Source organism: Hylobates moloch, unplaced genomic scaffold (genome assembly GCF_009828535.3).
Source record: "Hylobates moloch isolate HMO894 unplaced genomic scaffold, HMol_V3 SCAFFOLD_17, whole genome shotgun sequence".
Lineage (NCBI taxonomy): Eukaryota > Metazoa > Chordata > Mammalia > Primates > Hylobatidae > Hylobates > Hylobates moloch.
The window spans coordinates 8,880,543-8,903,453 of record NW_026652292.1 but is presented as its reverse complement, the minus strand read 5'-3'; positions in this window follow the sequence as shown (position 1 = coordinate 8,903,453).

Sequence of the window (22,911 nt, the reverse complement as noted above, 5' to 3'; positions counted from 1 at the left end):
CTTGCAGACATAATATGCACTTACTATAAACACGTATGCAGAGATGCTAAAAAGAATGAACCAGAAGTCATCTGTAATTTCTACATAGAGGTAACCACTATTAACAATTTAGGATATAGCCTTCTAGGCTTTTTTGTTGTCGTTGTTCTATAGTAACGTATCAGTTAGTCTTTGCTTCATTACAAACCATCTCAAAACTTAGTAGCTTGAAATGCTAACCATTTATTTAATAAATGATTCTGTTGACAAAAAGACTCAAACTCTGTAAAATATTTGAAAAGATTTATTCTGAGCCAAATATGAGTGACCATAGCCTGTGACACAGCCCTCAGGAAGTCCTGAGAACATGTGCCCAAGGTGGTTGGGGTGCAACTTGGTTTTATACATTTTAGGGAGGCATGAGACATCAATCAAATTATATTTAAGAAATACATTGGTTCAGAAAGGCGGGACAACTCAAAGTGGGAGGGGCTTCCAGGCTGTAGGTAAATTTAAACATTTTCTTATTGACAATTGGTTGAGTTTGTCTAAAGACCTGGGATCAATAGAAAGAAAACCTTCAGGTTAAAATAAAAGATTGTGGAGACTTAGATTCTTTTGAAGTCTTACAGTGGCTGCCCTTAGAGACAATAGATGACAAATGTTTCCTGTAAAAGGTGTTAGACTCTTACTTAATATCTTCAGGATTGGGAGGCCTGGAAGAAAAAGATCTAGCTATGTTAATAGAGATTCTTTACAAATGTACATTTTCCCCCACAAAGGACAGCTTTGCAGGACCATTTTAAAATATGGCAAAGAAACATGTTTTGGGATAAAATATGTTGACTTTCTTCTTTGTCACATAGCGTTATATGCCATATTGGATTTGGAAAGTAAGTCACGATATATAGGGTTAAATAAAACTCATCTGATGAGAATTTATAGTTTGTAGGGCATGACTCCCCAACCCCTTAGATGGGAATTTGGGCAAGATTAAAAAAATTCAGCGTAGTCTGCAATTATTAAGGTTGCAATTTGGGCTGGGTTCAGCTGGTCAGTTCTGGGCTAGGCCAGTCTCAGGTGACTGCAGCTGTTGAATGGTGGTGTTAAGTTGCCTGTGATTTGAAGTAATGTGCCACCATGTTTTAGTCCATGGGTGCTCAGTAGTGAGAATGAAGGGTCAGATGCACCCAGAGTGGTGTCGCCTGTTCAGAATGTGAGAGGGAAGTAGGAGGGGCCAGCTCCCCTCAACGTCAGCTGAGCTTGGTCCTGTGTGGGCAGTGAGCTGGTGATGGGCCTTGACTAGCATGGGCAGGAGAGCTAAATCCTTTCTTCAGTGGCTTCTCTTGCTGCACGAGGCTGCTTGGTCTGGTTCACAAGGCTGTTTCAGGTTTCAAGAGCAGCAGAAAGGCAACTCCAATATGCAAGCACTTTTCAAGTCATTGCTTAAGTCACATTTGCTATTGTCTCACTGGTGAAAAGGAAGTTGCATGACTAAGCCTAGAGTCATTGTGAAAGGAACCATAGAAAGGCATGAATACAGGGAGGCATGAACAAACTGGGCACACTACAGAAACTAGATCTACATAGTTCTAATATTTTAGCACAGTGAGATCCTACTATACACTGTTCTAGTCAGGGTTCTCCAGAGAAATGGAACCAATAGGAGGTATATGTATACACAGAAAGACATTTATTATAAGTAACGGGCTCACATGATAATAGAGTTTGGCAAGTTTCAATATCTCACTCCAGAGTGAATTGGCAAGCTAGAGATTCAAGAGAGCTGATGGTTTAGTTCCAGCTCGAGTCTGAAGGCCTGAAAGTCAATAGGGCTGACAGTATAGTTTTAGTCTGAAGGCTGGCAAGCTCAAGGAAGAGCCAATGTTTCAGTTCAAGATCAAAGGCAGGAAAAAGTCATTGTCCCAGTTCAAAGGCAGTCGGTCTGGAAGAATCTTCTTTATCTGGGGTAGGGGCAGTCTTTTTGTTCAAGTTCTTGGATGATTGGTTGAGACCCACCTACATTAGGGAGGGCAATCTCTTTTACTCAGTCTACCAATTTAAATGCCAATCACACCCAAAAACATCCTTACAGAAATACCCACAATTATGTTTGAACAAATATCTGGGCACCTTGTAGCCCAGTCAAGTTAACATATTAAAATTAACCATCACACATGCTATTGTAAACTCTGCTTTTTAATTTTAAATATATGTCAAGGACCTTTTTTTGCGTCTGTGAATATAGTTGGACATCATCATTTCTGATGGCTGTGTAGCATACTATTGATGATATACATAATTTCTTTTGACAAACATTTCTTATATTCAATTGTTATATTTGTATAATGAAATTTGATTCATATTAACAAACTGTCCTCTGAATAATTTTTACATTCTCGCCAGAAAATTTAAGAGTTTGACTATAATACCTTCACTAACACTGACTGTTAGTTCATTCAGAAAATATTTAGTGAGCATCTACGTGCAAGGCAGTATTTCAGGAGCTTGGTATGCTCCTTAAAGTATCAGAGCAGGCAAGGTTCCTGCCATCATGAGACTTCCATTCTAGGGGCAGAAATACACAGTAAGCAAACAAACACATAGCTCAGCAAAGTACCATGACAGGTGGGGCAAAGGATGTCAATGGTGTAATATTTTATAAACATAAGGGGGTGGAGGTAACTATTGTAGACAGGGTCATAGTTTTTATTTTTGCCAATCTAACTGCTAGAAGGAGAAATCACTTTAATTCTGAGTGGGAAAGAAAAATCATATGAAGAAAGCTGAATTTGAATTGGATTTTGAGGTATACAAAGTAAAGTTGGGTTAGACACTTGACACAAAGGCTTCTGGAGATTTTGCATGACCAAAATTGTTAGGGAGAAAAACCTAGGGGTGATTAATGACAGATGGGTCAATCAGTTCCTTTAAACCGAGTTTAGAGAAATCAAGTAGGTGTCCCGTCCACATTGATGTCAAGCTGTCTGAAGAATGTTATTGTGTTTCTGGGTTAAAATATTATGTATATTGAGTTAACAGCACCTGATTATACTGTGTGTTTCTTTTTCTAGTGACATTTGATCATTTGGCTTGAGTAATCTGTGTTTTTTTATTGATGAAACTGAATTTTCAAGTTAGAAATTTTGTTCCGTAATTCAACACTCAGCTCACAATAGGTTCCCTCACATGATAAGAATGGATGGTTGGGCATATCTCTCCTACCACAGATGTCAAGTCTGTATTTTTTATGTCACAGTATTTGTAACTTCATGTTTCATCTTTCAAAGCATAACTGTTTTTTGTAAAATGGTTCCTGCAATTAAGATACATTACCACCAGGAGGCAGTAGTGGGATGAATCCACTGGCCCTCATTGCACCATATAAATCACCATATGGTGAGCAGGGTAAGAAATCAGCAGGTCATTTTATTGTAAACGTTGATTTTTAAAAATTTGAGTTTAACATTGGCCTGAATAATCTATAATTACTTTAGAGTGGCTTGTAAAAAAAGATAAAAGCCTAAGATGCAATTTGATGCCTTTCTCCTTTCCAACATGTTTCTAGAGATTGTGATTCAAATGATCCTTTGTAATTCACCATGAATATTTTATAGCAAAAGCCCAATGAGAGCTCATAGCAGATCTGCATTTCAGTCTGTTGGTGCCTCAGGCTGGCCAGGGTTGGTATAGATGTGGTTGCTCAGGGCATAGCTGCTCATCCACTTCAACAGGTTGAATTTTTCTACATAGCAAAACTCAGTAGAAAAAAATCAATCTAATCAGTAGCGCATTTTGCCTGTATGCATATAAAGTCCCTAGATAATTTCCTAATTACAAGTTTTCTGTGTTTACCTCTTTGTTTTTAGAAGAACTCATGACTCAATGTCCCCTTTAGCTATTTCTCTTCTTTAACTAGAACTAAGTGTAACCCAATTTGCATTGGATGCTTGTTTACTTCTCCAGCAAGCTCTAAAGGGTGGCTAGAGCTTAATATAGAAGCTTAGAGTAGTAAGAAAGATGACTTTTCAAAACTGTTTTCTTCAAGGGTTATTATATTTCTTATATACAGCAAATCATTTTGAATAAAATTAAATTATGGTTTTGAAAAAGAGATTTAAACTGGCTTTTGTTATCATCATTAAAAAAATTCATTATCCAAATATCTAATGCATGCAGGTCTTAAAACCTAGATGACAAGTTGATGGGTGCAGCAAACCACCATGGCATATGTATACTTATGTAACAAACCTGCACATTCTGCACATGTAGCCCGGAACTTAAACTAAAAAATAAAAGTGAGTATCACCAACCGACCCTCCCAGCCTTCAGTGTGCTCTGAGCCTTAGGGGCAAGAAGAGGGTTCGTCAGATGATAAGAAGAACAAGACTCAGCTGCTGGGCTGGTGAGATCTTATCAGGAACACTGGGACAGAGGTCAAAGGAGAGCAAAGGCAGGAAGCACCCACAGTGGCTTCTGAGGCTGACTGGGTACAAGCTGATGTCTGACTTAGTCTCCCACAGATACACAGCTTCCATCCCTATAGAGGCAGGTCTACCTGGGCCACTACCTGGACCACCTTGGTCGGAGGTGGAGTACTCTGAAGTTCAGTGGGTCACTCATTAGGACCATTTTCTTCGGAAACAGGCTCTTGAACATCTGCCCAGGACCTCCAAGTCTGCAGTGGATGGAGGCCACATGCTCTGACCCAGCTTCTGGGCACCAGGAAACACCACTGAGTTCTCTTGGGACGGTTATGGGAAGAGGCCAACATCACTTTTCTTATTCTTCCTTCTTAAATCTTTGATCCTGGGGTTGTTCCCCCAAGAGGCTTTAAACAGGATTAAGGGGGCTGATTGGCATCAGAGCTGGGTCTCCTGTTGTGCAGCCTCAAACAGTGAGTTGCCAGCAATAAGTGAAGCTCCTACAAGATGTTGAGGCCAAGCTGGACGCCAGTGAGCACTTGCTGGCTGCAGGAAGCCCAGCAGCCCGATGGTGACTGTACATCAGAAGGGGACACCTCCAGACCCTGCCCCTGTGGCCTTGGTGTTGGGCCTGGTACCATGATCGTCAGGGGAGGAGGTACTATGGGGGTGGGGTTGGTCTTTGCATATTAGCCTTGGAAAACTGGAAGACTTTGTGACCAGTGCAGAGTTCTTGGTGCAGGTGCTCTGCGAATACAGAGCTCCTCTATGGGGAGTGGGGAAAGCAATCCACTTATTCTGAGATTTTCAGCGGCATCCACAGGAATCAGCATCTCTGACAGCTGAACAGAGCAGCACTCACACTCCTGCTGTGTGTGGCTCTCAGAAATGGCTCCCAGAAAGGCGTGTCACAAACCACCAGAGAAGCTCTGGGTGTTAAAGCCAGTTGTCCCCCAGTGGGGTGTGTGTTTTAGGCTGGACAGTATGCTGCATTCTCCTTTGGACTTCAGCAGCAAAAAGCCAGGTCCACCTTCTTTGAGGAAAGAGTGAGACACTGGATATATAAACATACAAACGGGCAATGGTCAGACTATGCATAAAAATAGAACTGACCCACAGCCTGCAGCAACCAGTCCAGAAAACCAACTTGTTATCTACAGTAACCAGTTCAGAAAGCCAGCCTGCTCTCTAGAAGTCAGACTTGTAGGAAGTCAGACCACTATCTCTCCCTTTACTATGATTATTATTACTTTTTAGAGATGGGGTCTCACTCTGCTGCCCAGGCTAGAGAGAGCAGTGGTGCAATCATAGCTCACTGCAGCCTAGAACTCCTGGCAATCCTCCTACACCGGCCTTCTAAGACTATAGGTATGCACCAACACACCCAGCTCATTTTTAAATTTTTTTTTGAGAGATGGGGTTGGTCTCTATGTTGCTCCGGCTGGTCTTGAACTCTTGGCCTCAAGCGATCCTCCTGCCTCAGCCTCCCAAAATGCTAGGATTACAGGCATGAGCCACTGCTCCCAGCCCAGACCGCTATCTCTAGTAACAATTCAGGAAGCCAAAAATGGCATCTTTGGTAATCGGCACAAAATTATAAAGACTTGATTCACAACTCACAGCATTCCTAATTTTTTTTTTCTGACTTTAAATTTAGGACCAACCCTAAAATGTCAAATATACTTCCTTAACCAACCAGATAGTATGCCATCCCAACCAAACGTTTTTTAGAATACAAGAGTAAAAGAAAATTCAAATCATGCTGTTTCCACTACTCAGATGGGAACATACCATTGTTTTGTTCATTCCTTCAACTTTTGAAGTGTATGCTGTTTATTTTGTTGAAAGAGCTAAGCGCAGGTGACCCCAGTGAGAGCGGGTGACCCTGGTGGTGCAGCCCAGTGTAGCATGCTGCCTGCATCCCCGCTGCTGGGGCTCTGTGCATTATTGCCCTGTCTCAAGAAACCAGCCAAAGACACCATTCCACAGAAAGGAAAATCGATAAGTAATTTCTTTCCCCCATGTAGCTCTGTGGGTGACAAGGACAACACACACCCACCCACGACTGTGAGGGAGAGTGCCTTGAGCGAAAGGCAGTACACCACATGGCTCTAAATGAAAATAAAGACAAATGAGGAAGCCAAAAAAGGCCCAAGCAGATAGATGCTGATGTGCAGAGAGGTATTTTTCATTGGCATTTAATTTTAGTTTACCCAGGCACTTTTGCATCACGGCTTGGTGGTGGTGGAGCTATAATTCTATTTACAGATCGACAACATGGAATATTTTACAGGGTGAAGGGTGAATCTTGAATCTCTTGAAGGAGAATCTTTCCCACGGCCTCCTCATCTTTCCCAGTTTGGAGAGTACTTTACAGAAATTGCAAGTAAGTGATGAAATGTGAGTGAGAAGGGAAGAGAATCCCTCCTGTGTTTTCGAAATGGAGCTTGCCACACCGTAATCTATCATTTTTTGCTTCCAAAGCATTGCCACTTAAACGGAGCTGATTCAGCTGAGTTTGAGGAAACAGTAGCAACATCAAGTTAAAGAAGCTAAGTGATTTTTTTTGGTTGATACATGCCTATTTCTTTGTTGCTTTCTGAAATAAGTATTGTAGTCAACGCTCTTCATTGTTTTTTCAGAGTGGAAAAATATTTAGTCCTAAAACATTTTTCAACATTTTGACTAATGGGATCAGCCTAAATAAATGAACTCAAAGGCCTTCCACATTTTTGACAAGAGTAAACATTCTTTTTCTAGGAAAACTAGCAAACTCTTTTTCTTTCTGACTTGCTTTTCCCAGTAGGTGCTGAAACAACATTGCAGATGTAACATATATTTTTAATTATATCAAGATGATGAAGCAACGGAAAAGTTCTAGAAACAATCCTTAACCCATTAATAGAATTAATGGTTGCATTAATGTCGTCTAACTCGTTTTATTTTCTCTGCTGAGGAGCATGAAATTGTCATGTAAATAATGTCACATCTGTGCAAACAATTTAAAAGGTGTTCTCCAAATTCACATTTAAGCTGTCATTTCTCTTATTTTGTTAATGGTTGTCTTCCCTGAAGTTTTGGCCCACCTCACATGGGAACTGCATATTGACTGTTGAACCCTCATCCCTGTGTGTGTTTGAGAATCTGAAGGGACTGCACATCAGTGCCTTCTGGAATTAAGATTCTAGCAGCAAAGACAGTTAGCAAAGGCTCGTATAAATTTCCTTATTGTTCCTAGCTGGCTTCATAACACTTTTAAAGGTAATTTAATTTTTCTTTTCGCATTGGCTGAGTTTGTTTTTATGTCGTAATGTTTGCATCCCGAAAGTCCCTGTAGCCTCCTAGCTTTCAGATTATTCTCTGCGGACCTCCATTAGATATCTTTGCATGCAGAGGCTGGTAGTGGCAAAGGGAAGTGATTACTAGGGAATCATGACCATCCTGATCCCTAAAGCAACCTCTTAATTCAGTGCTTGCATTCAAATCCTGCAGGCTGGATGCTGAAACTTAAGGGTGTTCTCTTGTATAGTAATGCTGTTTCTAGCATTGTGTGTTTTGTGTAGCTATTTGCTATTGGCTTATACACACAAGTAGATGCGCATGCACTTGTGTTCGCATGCACACACACTCAAACACACACACATACACACACACACCCCTTCACTGGGAACTTAAATTAATTAGCAATGCAAACCCAAACTATTCCAAAGAGAACAAGGGCCTACATTTCAAATCTTTTAGATACTACAGGCACATGTTTCACTCATTTCATTAAATTCAGGCCTAGCCACTCAGGAATGCAGTTTCATTTGCTGGATGGGTATTTCCGAGGTACCTTTTGTTCTGGATTCAAATCGTCTTAAATAAGTGCACAATTTATGGTTTTGCACAGTGACATCATTGGTCTTGCTACAATGCCGTTCCATCAGGCACTTGTATTCAGCACCAAACTAATTGCAAATCAGGTTTTAGCATCTCAAGGATGTGAGGGCTGGAAAATATTTTCTCCTGTCACTTGAGTTCTGGCAGAGTAACATGATAACAGTTTTCTAGTTCTCTTCTCCACGCTGCATTATTAAAGAGGTTGTTGTCAGTGGAGGCTTTTTAGAGTGTGGACTCTGTGTGTGTGTGTGTGTGTGTGTGTGTGTGTGGGCGTGCGTGCACACACAAGGCATGCAGGGCAGTGGGGAAAGGAGGCTCAAAAGGACACAACAAGCTCAGATACAAACCAAACATCTAGGTTTAATGATAATATAATTGAGATTCTGCTTTTATAAATGTTGGATATTTGGACTGGCTTTCTTATTTCTCTTTCAATATAATTTTAAAGTCATGCAAATGATCACATAGTACTGCTTACTGGCTGCTCACAGCTATCAGTTTCTGGTGGCCATACTGGCCAATTTGCCAAAATGGTTTGCATTAAACATATTTCACCTTGCCTGCCCAGATAACTGATTTCAAACCGTTCAGTCAGTGGCGACCTGTATGGGGTACTTGTCAGGGGTCCCTCTTGGCTGTACCATGATAACTGTAGAAGGGGGGTGGGGCGGGGTGAAGCGGTGGTGACTTCCCTCTCAGGGAATTTATTGTCTATGTGGGCACCACTGGGAGGAAGCTTCTAGTCCAGTGAACATTTACTGAGGACCTGCTATGGAGTGTAACTGTTATTAAGATAAAGGCTCCTTGGAATTACCTACATTATTTGTATATCCCAGGTTACTCATCCAAGCACGGAGTGATCTCAGAAAGCATCATGACCAGTTGCATTTGCTTTAAGACAGTTTGTCAGGAAAATGAAAGAATATGGTGCAATGTTATTTTCCATCACTTCTGAATAATTTACAAATATGCCCTAGGAAGGAGTCTAGAGAGCCGTGTGAAAATTTCCGATGGCATAGTGACACCACACAGTTGTCATCTGGAGCTCGTCCTCAAGTGGAGGCATTTGCAGTGTGCCCCCTTTCCCCCTCCTTATCTCACAATAGAGCAGATAGACTTTTTTTTGTTTGTTTGTTTTGAGACAGAGTCTCACTCTGCTGCACTGGCTAGAGTGTGGTGGCACCATCTCTGCTCACTGCAACCTCTGCCTCCCAGGCTCAAGTGATTCTCCTGCCTCAGCCTCCGGAGTAGCTAGGATTACAGGCGCACACCACCCACCATGTCTGGCTAATTTTATTTATTTATTTATTTATTTATTTATTTATTTATTTATTTATTTATTTATATTTTTAGTAGAGACGGAGTTTCACCCTATTGGCCAGGCTGGTTTTGAACTCCTGATCTCAAGTGATCCACCTGCCTTGGCCTCACGGTAATCACCTGTGTTGGGATTACAGGCATGAGCCACTGAGCCCAGCCAGGCAGATGGACATTTGAAAGCCTAATTCGTTGGTGGCAAGATCACAGAGAAACTAATGCATGTTTCCTCTTCCTTACCCACTCGGTAGTCATTCATTTATTCTATGATTACAGTTCCAGGAACCACAGTGAGGTATAAAGATACAAGATCATTGTTTTCTGGAAACTCACCAGAATTTGTTTTTTTTAAATGTGACAACATATGTCCTTCAAGATAGCCTTTTGCAAACAAAACAGAGCAATATTTGCATTTAGAAATAAAATGAGTTTAACTCATTATTTTATTCATGCCGTGCTGATTGAGTGTCTACTACATGCCATGCTCTATTCTAGGCACTAAGAATAAAGCAGCAAGCAAACTACCCTCTCTTTCTACCTTCTCCCAGAGAACATTCTAGATAGTAAAGAAGATAAAGCACAAAAAGTAAAATACCAATCCCAGCACTTTGGGAGGCCAAGGTGGGCTGATCTCTTGAGGTCAGGAGTTTGAGACCAGCCTGGACAACATGGTGAAATCCCATCTCTACCAAAAATATTTTAAAAATTAGCCAGGTGTGATGGTGTGTGCCTGTATTTCAGCTACTGGAGAGGCTGAGGCAGGAGAATTGCTTGAACCCAGGAGGTGGAGGTTGCAGTGAGCTGAGATTGTGCCACTACACTCCAGCCTGGGTGATAGAATGAGACTCTATCTAAAAAAAAAAAAAAAGGTAAAATACCATGTAGCATAAACACTAAAAGGAAAACTAAAGGAGGCATGGGGGCTGAGGGCGAGAGGGACCCTACTGTGGTTGGGGGTGAAGACAGGCATTCTAACCATGGAGATGTGAGCAGGACCAGCACATCCTGAGAGAAGCCGGGCAGTAGATACTTACGGAGGAGTACGCTGGCCTGGAGTGGGCCAATGTGAGACTGCTGAGAGAGTTGTCTTATGAAAGGACTGTCTGATGCTCCTTTGTCAGTCAACAGGCAGCCCTGAGGGAACTTCCCAGACCTGCAGATTTCAGTCCAGTGCTCCTTGTCCTGCGTGTACACAAAGCCGGAAGCATCCCTGGGTGAAATCGTGCCTTAGTAATGTTTTAGTATGAATGGAGATTAAAAAACAACACATCTTGTCAGATGACCATGATCTCCAATTCTAGGACTGTCCTGAAATGGCCAGGTTGTCTGGAGTAAGATATTAATCTTCCTGGCTCCATTCTCCTTCTGTAAACTGAGTTGGATAAGATGGCCTCTAAGGGCCCCAACAGTTGTGAGCATCTCTCCATGTGAGCACATGTGCCTGTCTCCATGTGAGCCTGTGTACAATCTCCACGTGAGCCTCATGCATCTCTCCATGTGAGCCTCATGCATCTGTGAGCCTGTGTGATCTCTCCATGTGAGCCTCATGCATCTCTCCATGTGAGCCTCATGCATCTCTCCATGTGAGCCCGTGTGCATCTCTCCATGTGAGCCTGTGTGTGTATTTTCCTGTAAGCTTTTGTGAATTCTCATCTTGTAAGTTCCTATTTAGCCTCTGTACACACATATCTATTCTCCTCCTGTGAACTTGTGGCAATCACCTCTGGTAAGCTTGTGCAGTATTAGAAACTTGTGAGCCGTGGAGGTTTATAATAATGCATTGTTGAGGACCCAAGGCCTTCCGGCACTGGTGGGTGTGCACTGCCTTTAAAAATGGTCTTTCCTGGCTGGGTGCAGTGGCTTATGCCTGTAATCTCAGCACTTTGGGAGGCTGAGGTAGGCGGATCATGAGGTTAGGAGAGCGAGACCATCCCGGCTAACACAGTGAAACCCTGTCTCTACTAAAAATACAAAAAATTAGCCAGGAATGGTGGTATGCGTCTGTAGTCCCAGATACTTGGGAGGCTGAGGCAGGAGAATCGCTTGAACCTGGGAAGCAGAGGTTGCAGTGAGCTGAGATCATGCCACTGCGCTCCAGCCTGGGTGACGGAGCAAGACTCTATCTCAAAAAAAAAGGTCTTTCCCCAGAGCTTTCATCCAGGGGTGATTCCTCAGGCCTTTCATCCAGGTGTGATTTCCCAGACCTTTCATCCAGGTGTGAGCACCCAGGGCCAGGAGATCAGGGATTGTCTGGGCACCTCCTGTGGGCAGTGCCTTCGTTGGGCCCTCACCTGAGCCTTCAATAGTGTGTGCTGTCCAGACAGTGCTCACACTGGCTTTCTAGGAAATGGTAGCATTGGTGTTTGTTCTGGTCAGCAGCAAGGCCACATAACCACTGAACTACAGGAAAGGGACCCCTTGAAAGAGAAAGACAGTCCTGTCATCCATTCCAGCAACCCCTGGCTTGGCACACGGTAGACACTCACTAAATATCGCTGCTGAGGACTGCCCTGAACTTGGTGCCCCATACCCAGCTCTGACGTGTTCCTTGCTTGGTAATTGTCTGGTCAACACTAAGAGGTGGTTGATGGTTAGTTATGCCCTCAAAACTTGTGTGATGATTAATACTGAGCGTCAACTTGATTGGATTGAAGTATGCAAAGTATTGATCCCGGATGTGCCTGTGAGGGTGTTGCCAAAGGAGATTAACATTTGAGTCAGTGGGCTGGGGAAGGTAGGCCCACCCTTAATCTGGGTGGGCATCAATTAACTGCCAGTGAATATAAAGCAGGCCCAAAAACGTGAAAAGCTTAGACTGGCTTAGCCTCCCAGCCTACATCTTTCTCCTATGCTGGATGCTTCCTGCCCTCCAACATAGGACTCCAGGTTCTTCAGCTTTGGGACCTGGAGTGGCTTCCTTGCTCCTCAGCTTGTAGATGGCCTATTGTGGGACCTTGTGATGGTGTGAGTTAATATTACTTGATAAACTTCTCTCTCTTTTTCTCTCTATCTCCTATTAGTTCTGTTCCTGTAGAGAACCCTGACTAATATACCTTGCTACTAGTTTGTAGTGAAAGCAAGTCTCGAATGAAATTTGCTATCTACAGAAAGCAGGCAAGATACCTTGAGCCTGATAAAACCTCAGCTCTATGTCCTTCTAGATGAGTTCTGCACACCTTGCGGGGAAGGCTCAAAGACACATATGTGATAGTTTTCCATTGACTGAACCCTGCCATCCTACTAGGCTGCAGACATCCAGAATCTTCCAATTTAGTTTCTGCCAATAGGACCACTTAGGGTTAAGCTGTGGTGCTGTCCCCATGAGTGTGGGCTTCAGACTTGGAATCTGCTCTCTAAACCCCAAAGCATGTTACCGTCGTGAGGAAGAAAGATTAGGAATCCATAGCTCTTTAGGTATGCGCAGACGTTAACATTTTAGTGGCTCAAAAGGAGTCCCATTTTCTCATTGGCAACTTTCTTGTTTAAAAAAATAGGTAATCTAACTTGTATGAATATGCTTTTTCTTCACCTACTCCTACTCCCTGGGGATCCTCTAAAGCTATTTTCCTTATGATTGAAATGTGTTGTGATTGAAAATGTTACTCATCATAACCCTAGCAGGAGGCAAGTTCCCATTTCAAAATCTTTTGTGCTGGAGGGAGGTGGAAAGTGAGGGTGCTGTGAGCAGGAGGGTTGGGAAGAATATGGAAGAGCAGAAGTAGTGGTTGGGGAGAGAGGGATGGAGCCGAGGTAGGCGACATGCCACATGGCATTGGCTGCTGGCCGTGTATTTAATGCAATATCCATCTACCATTTTCCCAGAGGAGCTGCTTCCTACCCATGGAATCCAAGAGCTCACAAGGTGGAGGAGGAGAGACCCATGGCTCCCCCAGGTAGGGGACAACAGTCATGGCCTGAGAGTTCCCAGGAGAGTGTGCCTGCCACCACATCTCAGTTCTGCTGGGCTGGGGGAGGCCAGGCAGGTCCTTGGGCTACTTTTGTTCCTAATTAATGACTCCCATCCCTGCCACAGACATGCTTTCTGTGCAGGGGCCCTGCCCAGATCCCAGGGAGGCACAGTATACAGTGGTGCTGCCTTAGTACTCAGCTTCTGGTGTTTTACTGAATGGAAGCCAACACCCAGTGTGTGTCTCTCTTCCCTCTTCAATCCCAAAGGCATTGGATCTATTTAACTGTGCATAAATTGATTATGAACTTGATATCAGCAATCTTATGTATGTCTTAATCTTGAATTGTGCACACTGGGCCTATACCCTAATATATGTGTTAAATTAAGTCTAGTCTAAAGCTGGTTCCTTACATGTTTTAGGTTCAGCCTAAAGGTCTCTCTGTACATAGTAGACTGTAACCTAACTGGATGTGGAAACAGAGCATAACCTACTCTTGTGCCAATCACTTAGTTCTGGCCAGTCACCAAGTTTTGGCAAAAGGCAGCCAACTATTGAAACCATGTTCAAATAAGGCAAACACCAAGCTGTAAACAGTTGCCTGTTTCTGTACCCACTTCCGTTTTCTGTCCATCAGTCTTTGACCACACAGCCACACTGCAGCCTCTCTGAACATATTCTGGTTCCAGAGCTGCCCGATTCATGAATTGTTCTTTACTCAATTAAACTCAATTGAATTTAACTGGTCTAAAGATTTTAACACATGTTTGTAAAACTTTGGATTGGATTGTAGATATACTTTTTTTTTTTTTTTTTTTTTTGAGATGGAGTCTTGCTCTGTCGCCCAGGCTGGAGTGCAGTGGCGTAGTCTCAGCTCACTGCAAGCTCCACCTCCCGGGTTCACGCCATTCTCCTGCCTCAGCCTCTCCGAGTAGCTGGGACTACAGGCGCCCGCCACCACGCCTGGCTAATTTTTTGTATTTTTAATAGAGACGGGGTTTCACCGTAGTCTCGATCTCCTGACCTCGTGATCCGCCCGCCTCAGCCTCCCAAAGTCCTGGGATTACAAGCGTGAGCCACCGTGCCCGGCAAATAACCTTTTTTTTTTACAATTTTGTGGTTGTGTAGTATTTTTGGTTGTTAATTTCAGTGTGCGATTTCTTCCTGTATTTCTTCTTTTCGTACCTTCCATTCCTGCCAGAACTGGTTCTGTCTGATTTTTTTCCCAGTAAAAAACCTGTGGCAGGATAGAGAATGAGAAATAACCTGCAGTGTGAGGAAGAGGATCTAGGGTATTGTCATGGACAGAATAATAGCCCCTTCAAAGATGCCCATGTCTTAATCTTTAGAATCTATGAATATGTTGCCCTACATGGGAAAAAGGGACTTTGCAGATGGGACTGACAATCTGGATGGGGAGATGACGCTGGATTGTCAGGGTGGGAGCATGGTAATCACAGGCATTCTTACATGAGGGAGGAGGAGAGTCAGAGGAAATAGGATGAAAGAAGCGGAGGTTAGAGGGGTGTGACTGTGAGCTTTGAAGATGGAGCAAGGGGCCGTGGCCTGAAGAACGTGGGCAGCCTCTAGAAGCTGGAAAAGGCAAGGAACCGATTCTTTCCGGAGTCTCCAATATGGACATTGGATCTTAGCCCAGGGCGGTGCATTTGGGATTTCTGACCTCCAGAATTATAACACAGATTTGTGTTGGTTTAAGCCATTATGTTTGTGGCAGTTTGTGACAGAAGCCATAGGAATTGATACAGACACCACAGAGGAACAGGAGACTCACATATGGGGATTAGTGGTTCGCCCAGGCTCAGGGGACAAGGGCAAGGCAGAGGCTGGTGAGGGGTTCGTGGGTCCTGAGAGCTTAGGCGTCTACATCAGCTTCCCAGGCTCTAGAGGGGAACGGCTGCAGTGGGGGATCCCTGCAAGGGGGACTGTGGGCTATCCCGGCCCACAGGCCAGAGACCTGGGGCAGGAAGGGTGTCTTAGCAGCACTCCATACTTGACATGTTCCAAACTGGACCTAGGTCTTCTCTTCTTCAAGCCCAGTAAGTGGTATCTTTTCCAGCTAGTGCCTCAAAACAGGAATCTGGAAACTTTTCTCCCTGAAGCCTCCTCCTTACACCCCGGTGCCTGACCCATCACAGAGACTTGATGACCTGGCCCCTCCCTTCCTTTCTGCCTCTGTCTACTCTAGTCCTTCCTACTTCTGTTTATCACAAAGCCCAGACTGATTTCACATCAGGGCCTTTGATGTCCCTGTTCTGGGAAATTCTTCCCGGTGGCTTGCTCCTGGTGGTTTTCTGGGTCTCTGCTCAAATGTTTCCCTGCAGAGAGATCTCTGACCCAGGGCCTCTGCAAGCCACTATTCTCTATCACGTTCCTTGTTTATTTTCTCTGTAGTTTTGAGCCCTGCCTGAGATCGTCTTGTTCAGTGCTGATTTTCTTTCTTGAGGACAGAAAGGCTGTGGCTGTTGTGCCCTTTGCTGAGCCCTTCGTGTCTAGAGCAGCATCCGGCACATGTGGCAGGTACTTTGTGTTCTAAGCATCTCCAGAACCTTGGAGTTGCTTCCATTTCCAGCTCCATTGCCTTTCTCTGTGTGACTGATGGTGAGAGATGCTTCAAAAGGAAGCAAATTTAAATTGTGTTTGAGTGTAGTCTGCTAGAGTAGTTATTCTCAAGCCGGCCTGTGAGGAGAAAGCTAAGGCCCAGAGAGGCTGGAGCTTTCTGAATAGAAGATCCCACATGCCTAATATAGTGTGGGGCAGTTGATACCAGGTGGTGGAACTCACTTGTAAATTAAATAAGCCCCATATCTGATAACAAACATATTCTATAGATTTAATGAATCATGTACGGTTTCACATGCTTTGAGATTTTCACGTGCTGTCAAATTGAAGATTGCGTGCTTAGGGAAAGTAGATAAGAAATATATAGCTTAGGACTGAATTATTTTGTAAAGCTTCTTGCTTCCTCTTAGTAAATATAATGAGAGATAAATCCTACATAGATTTAAATTTAATTAAGATATTCATTTCCCTTCCAATGTAGCATAGCTCCTTCTTCACTCTGCCCCAGTGGCTTGAGAATATAAATATTTCCTATCAACTACTGCTACTGTCCATTACTACCACCACTGCTACTGTTACAGTACTGCTATTATTACTACTACTGCTACTGTTACAGTACTGCTATTATTACTACTACCGCTACTGTTATGCTACTGCTATAACTAGTACTATTGCTACTGTTACTACTGCTGCTATTACTACTGCTATTGTTACTACTAACTGCTATTACTGCCCACTACTACTGCTACTATTGCTACTACTACTGTCTGTTACTACTACTACTGCTACTGTTACTACTGATGCTGCTACAATTGCTACTACTATTTCTGTTATTACTGCTGATGGTCTGTACCGTTCTTGTATAGTTTTCTTTCCTTCTAAGGCCCCACTTTATTTCTTTTATAGGTAGAGTTTCTTTTCTTTCGTTTTGTCTTTTAAACTTTTTTTATTTTGGAATAATTAGAAACCCACAGGAAGTTTCAAAAAAAATGTACAGGGAGACCTGGTGTAGCCTTCACTCAATTTCCTATCGTGGTAATGTTCCATATGACTCCCATGTAATACCAAAACCAGAAAACCAAGGCGGGAGTTTTCTTTTTTTAATTTTAAGCAAGAACAGATTCATTTTTAAAGATTGATGACTTTTTTTCCACCATAGTATGCATATATATATATATATATACACATAAATATATATATACATATTTACACTGTTTGAACAAGAAACTGGTGCACGATTTGTTGGTCATTAGATAGTTACATGACTGACTCTCAGAAAATACACAGCATATTGCTTATTGATGGTACCTTTCCTGTGTCTTTGTCATTTTCTTCTCTTATCCTGTGAGTAAATCTTGGTGAAATGAATGTTGCTAGTGGAAAATAGGGGATCGATACATTAGGGGTCTGGAATCTTTGTGTTCAACTATCATTTCTTTGCTTTGTCAGTTGTTTCCAGGTGTTCCTTATAAGGTATTATATTGGCTTACGCCATTTTCTAAGAAAAAAATCTTGAAAAGCTTCAAAGTAGCGGGATGAAGGTTTTTTAACACGGCAATATTTTATTAATATAAAGAAACTGAAGCAAAATGTGATTTCTTCCAACTAAAAGTATGCTGTCATTTACTATGAAGTGATTGGGCTTTGGAGCTCCTCTCTTTCTTGCCCCCCAGGAAATTAGCACAGCAGCCTCTGCAGAGGGACTTCAGTGGAGGATTTTCTAGGCAGCAACAGAGCTACACTCTGGAGTCGCCAGATGAAATTTCTTGTGGAGTCTTCCTTTGGAAGTTGGCAAAGTTAGGTTCCTCTTCATCTGTGCAAAATGGCCATGAACAAAAGGGCCTCACAAGACCCCTTTCAAGCTCTATGAATTTTCTACTGCAGTTTTTCTGGCACAAGGCAAGACCTGAAATGTTCAAATTGCTCATTCTGATTGCTTCAGTAGTCTCATCAGGTATTTCAAAAGGAAGCATTGTCATTTCTTCATTCCTTGTGTTTTGTCCTTCCCACAATCACATTGCCTCACTTTGGGGAGCAGGTGCATGCACCATTGGCACATAAGCTCATCATTTGGAAGCAAGAGACTCAGCAGGCACAGACTGAAGGGGCACGGAAGGTGGCCCTCCCAACATGGGAGCTCTGTGGGGGTCAGAGGGTTTGGAGTCTTAACTAGTTAACTCACTTGTTCTTACCCCTGGCTGCACTTCACAGCAAAAATGCCAATGCATTGGCTCCACCCAGACCACTTAGTTCATAATCCCCATGAGACAGGGCCTGATCTTGGCTTTTTTTTTTTTCTTTTTAAATTTTTAGGTGCATATAATCAGGGTTGACAACCGCTGACCAAGGTGTTGAAAACAATATATCCCTAACAAAATAACTGTGTTTTGTTTAGATTCTTTTATTAGAAGACTGGGTCAAGCAGATTGTCTGATGTCCACTTTAGGGAAAGATCAGGAATGGGGAAGACATACCTTTGCCCTAGGATGTGGGTCAGTGGAGAAATGGTGTTCATTCTGACAGGCAGTGTAGGGCAATTAGCAAAGTAGGTGATGCTCGAAGTCCGGTAGGGTTGCAGTTCCAGGCAGTCTGCCCATTCCAAACAATGCTCCTGTCAGAGGATGGGGTGTAGAAGCAGGCTCACTTTGCCAGGAGACTAAGTATGATCCCCAGCTAGCTGAGCTGGATTCAGGAAGGGAGGTATTGTAGGAATGGGAGACATGCACTATGGTTATCACCGCTTCTCACTTCCTGCTTCCCACCCTGGATGGGATTGCACATCCCTGTCCATTCTCCTGGAGGCCACTCTCCAGGAAGCAGCAAGGAAGGAGAGAAGAGGGCTGAGAGTCAGCCTTTAGAGCTTAGGCTTCACCCAGTGGGAAGCAGGATGGAATTCTGAATGCTTGGTGGGCCTAAAGCTCCTATACTTGGAATTTCTTACTATGACTGCCCCACTGGGGTGGACTTTGTCTGTGAGCAGAGACCTCTGGGAGAGATCCTGCTCTGGAGAGAGAGATGGAGATGCTGGGGCTGAGTCTCCCTCCCTATAAACACTTTCTTAGCAATCCCACACTACCACTATTGGTGGCACTTACTGCGTGTAATTAATTGGCTTCAATAATTTAAACCATCATCTTATCATTAGTCTCTTTGCCTCCTTTCTAATCAGGTTTCATCCTATCATGAGTTAAAAAAAATGCAAAACCCCAGAACATACAAGTGGGAATGCTGACTGGTTTACATTGCCCTCTAGAAGATTTGACATCACTCAAGTGAGCTGGTCTCCTGTAATCACAATTCTTCTCTCCTCTCCCCAACCCTACTAGAAGCCACTCATTAATTATAGATAGAAAATGTAAAGGTTGGTTTTTCTGCCTTGCATTCATCATAGAGATGTATAGTAAATGCAGCAAAATTGCATTGCTAAACTTGAACTTGTCTTAAATCAAACCAACCTCTAAATTATCCTTCAAACTTCTCCCCATCCCCCTTCCCTAAATAACTGTTGGCCCATAGACCAACTTTTATTGATGACATATTAAATTAGATTAACTTTACTTGAGCTCATACTGAAAAGGTTGGAAAATAGCTTTTATTACCCACTCTAGGTGAAATCTAGTGTAATGTATCATATTAATATGCTATTTGATTCTCTAACTGAGATAAAGAAACAGAATTATGTTGGAGAACAGAAATCACATTGCAATCTCAGTCTGAACCAAATCATCAAAACTAAAGGATACATTTCTGAAATACAAAACGAAGAAAGAAGAAACAGCCAAGATGGAGGCCACAAGTCTCTCCTGTCTGGGGGATAAATCTGTGGTTTGGTACCTTGGACCTCCAACTCCTCCCCATTGCTCTTCATTAGTGTTCTTCCAGGCCTTCTCACATTCTTTAAATCCCTGTTTTGGCTGTCAACCTGTGCTATATTCCTGGTCTTTCAGCAGAGGATGGAACAGTAAGTGCAGCACTTTGGGAAGCTCTTGACCTAATGCCTGAATCCAGACAAGAATCTGGGCCAATTTAGGATCATAGGACTACCATGTAGCAGGCTACAGCAGTTCCTCATGATATGGAGACTACAGTAGTTTTTTTCTCTTAATCTGTTTGGCCAGCTTCCGCAAGTTTCCTCCCCCTGGGGCTCAGTATCTTGGAAGAATAATATCTGGTAAAATACATCTTCCTGCTTGCCACTGCAAGAATCCTAATACATACTGTTAAGATGCAGTACAATTCACTGCTTATCCTGTGGAAAACTGACCAGGTTCGGTAAATACTATAAGCTCCTGAGTACATTTCACATGCTTTTATTTTATTTCTTCTTTAATAATCTTCCTTTCTTAATGTAGATGAAAGTTTCTGACATATCTTAAGTTTTTTTCTCTCTGAAGAACTTTTACATTTCTTTGAGGCATGTCTACTGGTAGCAAATTCCCTCAATGTTTGTTTGTCTGAGAAAGTGTTGATTTCTCTTTCATTTTTTGAAGAATAATTTTGCAGAGTACAGAGTTCTAGGTTCATTTTTCTTCTCCCAACATGTTAAATATTTCATTTTACCCTCTTCTTACCCATATGGCTTCTGAAGAGAAATTGGATGTAATTTTTCATATTTGCTTCTCTATACATAAGGTTTTTTCTGCACCTCTGGCTTCTTTCAAGATATTTCTGTATCTTGATTTTCTGCCGTTGAAGAACATATGACATGCTTAGGTGGAGGAATTTTTTGGCATTTTTCCTGTCTGGTGTTCCCTGAGCTTACAAGATTTGTGGTTTGAAGTCTAACATTAATTTGGGGGAAATTCTAAGCAATTATTGTTTCAAATACTTTTTTCTTTTGTGTTCTCTCTTTCTTCTCCTTTTGTTATTACCATTACATGTACACCTTTCATAGTTGTTCCACAGTTCTTGGATATTATGTTCTGTTTCTTTTCCTGTCTTTCTTCTCTTTGCTTTTCGGTTTTTGAAGTTTCTGTTTTAATGTAGTCAAGCTCAGTGATTTTTCTCCTCAGCTTTATCCAGTCTGCTAATGAGCCATCAAAGACATTTTCCCTTTCTGTTACAGTGTTTTTGTTCTGCAGTGTTCTTTTTTATTCTTTCTTAGAATTTCTAGATATCTGCTTACATTATTTATCCATTCTTACATGCTATCTACTTTTTCTATTAGGGCTCTAAGCATGTGAATAATAGTTGTTTTAAATTCAAGGTCTAATAGTTTCAACATCCCTGCCATATCTGGGTCTGGTTTCAATGATTATCTCTTCAGACTGTATTATTTGCCCTTTAATGTGCCTTGTCACATTTGGTGAAATATGGATGTGATGTACTGGGCAAGAGGAAGTCTTGTAAATAGGCCTGTGTGTGGTGGGTGGTAAGATGCAGGAACAGTGTTTCATAGTCCTATGGGTAGGCCCCAAGCCCTAGGTGAGACAGGATGGATGTAGAGGGCTGGATTTGGGTGTCCTTTCTCCTATACGGAAGGCTAGAGCTAGCTTGATTGAGGGTATTTTCCTTCCATCAGGTCAGTTAGGCTCTGATACATCCCCAGAAGATCAGGCTTTGGTAAAATACTTTATCTTGCAGTCAGAGCTTGTTAAAAAGAGCAACAGGGATATTTTCTGGGGGAAAATGGTGGCTAGGAGGCAGGACTAACTTGCAGTTCCCACTCAGATGGACAGAGCAGGATGTAGAGACCCACATAATGACCTTTTGCCCCAGGAACTCCTGCAAGAATGTACCAGAAAAGCCAAGAGAATCCACAGACCCTTTGAAGGAGGTGGATTGCCACTGCAGGTTCTGTGGGACAGCTGAGGAACTGTGAGTCTGCTTGCTTTATCAGCTGGGAGGCTTGTAGCCTGGGGCAGGTTCTGAGGCCTGCTCACTTGCTGCTTGGAAATAAACTCAGTGCTGTTTATGGAGCATGGTGAGAGTGAGACTGGTCTTTCTGGCTCTGGGCTGCACAGGAGCTGAGTGAGGCCTATGGCTGCTGGCTTTCCCCCACTTCCTGGCAACTTGTGTGACACAACAGAGGCAGCCATAATCCCCTTGGGAACACAACTCCATTGGCCTAGGAACCATACTCCCATCTGTCATGGCAGCTGCAGCAAGCCTTACCCAAGGAGAGTCTGGCTGGAGGCCAAACAACACAAAACCAGCACACTTAACAAAAATATAACCAATGACCCTCACAGAGTCCACTTAACTCCCCTCCACCAGAGCAGGTGCTGGTATCCACAGCTGAGAGACCTGAAGATGGATCACATCACAGAACTCCTTGCAGACATTCCCCAGTACCAGCCCAGAGCCTGGTAGCTCTGACGGGTGGCTAGACCAGTATTCTAAGTGAAGTAACTCAGAAATGGAAAACCAAACATCATATGTTCTCACTCATAAGTAGGAGCTAAGCTATGAGAACACAAAGGTATAAAAATGATACAATGGACTTTGGGGACTTGGGGGAAAGGGTGGGTGAGGGTTGGGATAAAAGACTACACATTGGGTACAGTGTACACTGCTTGGGTGATGGCTGCACCAGAATCTCAGAAATCACCACTGAAAACTTATCTACGTAACCAAGCACCACCTGTTCCCCAAAAACCTACTGGAAAAAAAAAGAACAACATGGATGAAACTGGAGATCATTATGTTAAATGAAATAAGCTAGGCACAGAAAGACAAACATCACATGTTCTCACTCACTTGTAGGTTTTTTCACTTACTTGTAGATGTGGGGATGGTTAATGTGTACAAAAAATGAATGAATAATACCTACTGTTTGATAGCAGAACGGGGTGACTATAGTCAATAGTAACTCAACTATA